This window comes from Octodon degus, unplaced genomic scaffold, assembly GCF_000260255.1.
Source record: "Octodon degus isolate 3935 unplaced genomic scaffold, OctDeg1.0 scaffold00239, whole genome shotgun sequence".
Classification (NCBI taxonomy): Eukaryota; Metazoa; Chordata; class Mammalia; order Rodentia; family Octodontidae; genus Octodon; species Octodon degus.
In genome coordinates this window covers 813,916-818,338 of record NW_004524815.1, presented here as the reverse complement: position 1 = coordinate 818,338, position 4,423 = coordinate 813,916, and positions in this window count along the sequence as shown.

Below are 4,423 nucleotides of genomic sequence, written 5' to 3'. Positions count from 1 at the left end.
TACTTTCTCTTAGTTCAATGAGCAGAAAGATTTGCCCTAGTTTTATTTAGACAAGATATCATGTCTGTATCTTGTACTATCAATAACCACTATGAAGACAACAATATGCAATGTATTAATTATTGTAAGTGGCCTACTAACCAGTTTTGAAACTATCTTATTGTTATTTCTTTCTTATTAAAATTAATAAAAAATAAAAAAGGAATAAATAACAAATACCTCTGTCCCCCTTCAACTTCATAGCTTATTCCCTTCCTTTTACTTATTTTTTTTGGAGGAACCAGGTATTGAACTCACATCCTTGAGTTTGCCAGTCAAGCGCTTATCCTACTGAGCCATCTCCCCGGACCCTATTCCCTTCCTTTTAAATCTTAGCCCATGGGTTAGCTCCTTCCCTCAGTTTAACAGCAGACGTCTGGACAAAGAAAATGTGATATTTACACACCCAACTTCTTTGTGTGCTCTGTAAAGAAAGGTAGACTTGAATCACTTGTAGGACAATGGACGCGCTGTGAGACCGAAATTTTTGGTTAAGTAAACCAGACACACAAGCGTACATGTCTCGTGGTTTCTTTCACTAAGAGAAAGTCAAAATAGAAATGAAGTACAGGGCTGCCAGATAGCTCAGCAAACTAAAGTGCCTAAGGGAGCAGAGCGCAGTGGCCGGGTTCCATCTCCGGTGTGCTGCGCTGGCTCCGCCCCCGGGGTGCACTGAGTAGGCCTTGAGACTGGGTGTGGTGGCGCACGCTATAATCCCAGCGCTTGGGAGGCTGAAAATGGGAGGATCACTCACTCTGCGTCCGATCTGTGTAGTGAGACCCTGTAGACCCTGTGCTAAATACATAAAAAAACAATAGAAGAAATGAAGTGCAACATTAAAGGGACAGAAAGTAGGGAGAGAAACCTTTCTCAAATGGGAAGGAGATAAAAAGACATTGAGAGGCAGAAAGGGGGTGAGGGAGGCTTAACAGTAGGATTACGATCAGCTGTGTGTGTGCCTGCACATGCACCAGGTCCTTAAGGAATATAGTCAGTGTGTGCTGCAAATACATGTAATAAAAATTAAAAAAAAAAAACATCTTTCTTTCCTTTCTTCTCTCAAGAGAAGTTTATTTTATTTTACTTTTAAACTTTTTTTTTGGTCTTTTTGAGACAAAGTCTTGCTGTGTAGTTCCGGCTGGCCTTGAACTCCTTGTGCAGTCTGGACTGACCTTGAACTAACAGCAATCCTCTTGCCTCAGCCTCCTGAGTGTTGGGATTACAGGCGTGTGCTACTACACCAGGTAGGTAAAGAGAGTTTCAGATTTAGTGTAAAATTGAATGGGAAATACAAAAAGACAGTCCCTTTTAGCAGATTCTTTGCCTTTACTTCACCTGTAAGGCATTTCATTATGATAACTTGGTTTCAGTTATATTTTTCCACTCCTTAATTATCTTCCGTGAGAGGCCTGTATTTCCTTTTGATTTTGATTGCCAATAATCTCAAAGCCTGTCATGTTGGGCTTTCTGTAGTTGATAGTCAAGTGAATGACCCCATCCATTTTGCTAAGCGTAGGCTAGACTAGCTTTCAGGACAAGTTCTTGAGAAGTCTCATTTTTGGGATGAGCAGAAACTGGGAAATGCTTGTTACTTCTCCCTTCAGATGTCTGTGTTACCATTATGGCAACAAGGTTTGACAACAGCTGAAGCAGGGGACCCAACAGTCTTGTAAGTATGAGGTAGGATGGCCAGAAAGAGTGATGGCGTCGCTTGCCTTTGTCCATGTTCATTGGCCAGAATGTGATCACATGACCCTGGCATTACCTCCAGCGCTTCTGGGAAATGCAGTTTTTCTCTGTGCCCAGAGACTACAACTGAGCTTGAAAATCTCACCGATCCGCGCCGCTCAGTACCGCGTAAGTACCTTGAAAGTGGGTGCATTTGTCCAATAAATCTTCCCTTCCGTTGATTCTACTCTTCATATCTGCAAGCCACAACCATTATGCTTTGATTTGCAAATTTTAATATGAAAAAAGAATAATTCTTCCCCTTTCCCCCTCACAGCATCTACAATTAAATGTCGACATAGTCTTACGTTGTCGTCTTTGAAATATTTTCATATTATTTTAACAGTTTCCTCTTATGGTTTTGTTTAAATTATAAATAGTGTTAATAGTCCTCTGCTAACTATTTAAATTAGTGAAGTCTAGAAGGTCAGAGTTCAAAGACCATGTAGTGGCGAAGTATTTAATTTCCCAACCGGCGCTCAGATGCTTTCAGTACAGTTCATTCCAGAGGGTTTAAACTTACTCTAGACTCCTTTCCTCTGGGCGATGGCGATCTACGCCCCGTAGCAGGGAGGCTTTCAGCCACGCACCCGCATAGACTCTTCGACAGAGGGGCACATGAATAAGGCTTCCCAGACATACACTCTGGGGGAATCTTGGATTCCTTGAGGCTCTCTACATTCTTCCCAGGGGTCTCTGGACCCAAATGAAACATCCCTGCTCAAGTAGAGGTATGGAAGTCGTGCAGAACGTTTGAAGAGGAGTGGGGATTCAAGGGCAACGTGCTAGAGCACAGGAGGCACAGGAGTGCATCGCGAGGAGCTTGGATTATACCGGCTCGGCCATTACCATATTTAATAGCCTTTGGCCAAATACAGATGCTCTCCCTGTGACTCGGAAATTGCTTTGCTTTGCAGTTATGTCAAACTAAACTAACATCTTTCCCAGGAGCTGACACATACTGTACTGTGTATGCTTGATGAAGTGCCATTCAATGTGGCAGTGGAGAAAATGCACCTTGGAGTTGGGAAGACCTAGGTTTGAGTCTTGCCTGTCTCTGCCGATCATTAGCTGCATGACTTTGCAAGCTTGCACTGAGCGGTTTCTCCCCATGAATGATTAAGACCGTGAAATACTCCTGTGTCATGCTGTAGCTGTCCTCTTCCTTATGTCTGATAATTGTATGGTTATTCCTGGCTAAAATTCTGCAGGAAATGTTGGCAATTGCCACTGTGTTGTGGACAGTCACAGTGAGATTTGTAATAATCACAAAAGTGTGCTGTCCTCTACTTGGAACTCCCTTCAGCCTGTGCGTAGCAGTGGTGTGGATGACAGCTAAGGACACTTGTGACCCTCAGATACCTTCAGAGTCTATGATCAAAACTGCTTTGCTGAAATTAGCTTGATATTGTGCATTGTCAATACTGTTTGTTCCGAGTTGGAAGAGTATTTCAAATAATTGCAAAGCTTAATGCTATGCTTTCCCTCTTCCTGTTAATCATTTTAGGGTTGAGCTTTCTTCATTTATTTGTGTCAAAACAGCCTCAGTAAGCTGAATGACAAGTGCACATGAAAATTTCAGCTGTTTTGAATTGCCATATATTTAAAAAATTGCAAACATATAAAACCATATCACTCTGGTCTTTACTGATTTGTGGTGTAGACATAGTTGTATCATTTATTGATCTTTTATTTATGCTAGCATATAATGGATTTACTATTGCTAAACTTAATGAAGTAGGAAATATTAAAATGTTTGGGATTATTTTTGATATGAAAATATTGATTGCTATAACTCACATAAACAAAATCATTTAGAGATTTTCAGAGTGCAGAGCCCACCAAAAATGTATTCATAGTTTAGGAAAAGAAAAAAGATATGATACCTTTTCAGTGGATGCTGTTATCACACATGGGGGGCCAGAGAGGATGTCACAGAGCACAGAAACCCCACTGCACTGTAGGTCCATAGAGAATAAATTGAAAAGGCATAAGCAGTAACTTCAAGGGCCAAGATGGCCTAAGAAATGGTTCTCTGTACTAATAAATGGCTGGATGCTTATGGGCACCATTTGGAGCACCTCTTATCATTGTGGAGGGCAGAGATAACTTGTTTTAATCTCATGATGTCTGAATAAATTTAGTATTAAAATGTTTATACAAATTTTAATTTTCCTGAAGTGCATGTGTAAATATATATATATATATATATATATATATATATATTTGGTGGACCCTGAATATTATAAAGTGTGCTGGGACCAAAATTTTTGAAACTTACAGGTTTCCTTGGTAATTAAGCAGAGTGCACATGATTGATCCAGCCCAACATTATCTCTTTATGATTTTGTATTCATTCTTTTAATGTATGTAAGAGATGATCTCGCATTTCAGCTGTGTGTATTACATTTTTCTATTGGATTATTCAGCATTCATTGGTCTTTGTTTAATTCTCTTAGCAATCACACTTGGCATTCTCTCCAGTACCTGGAGTAACAAATAAGAAGACTACATTTTGGGGTGCCTCTACATCTTACTCAGAGAAGCCTGTGGATTCTGGCCAGGAACCTCCCTCTCTCTCACTTGGATGTAAAGAAGCATGATGAGGTTAGCGACACAGGAAACATTGGGCTCCTTTTCTTTCTTTTTTTTTTTT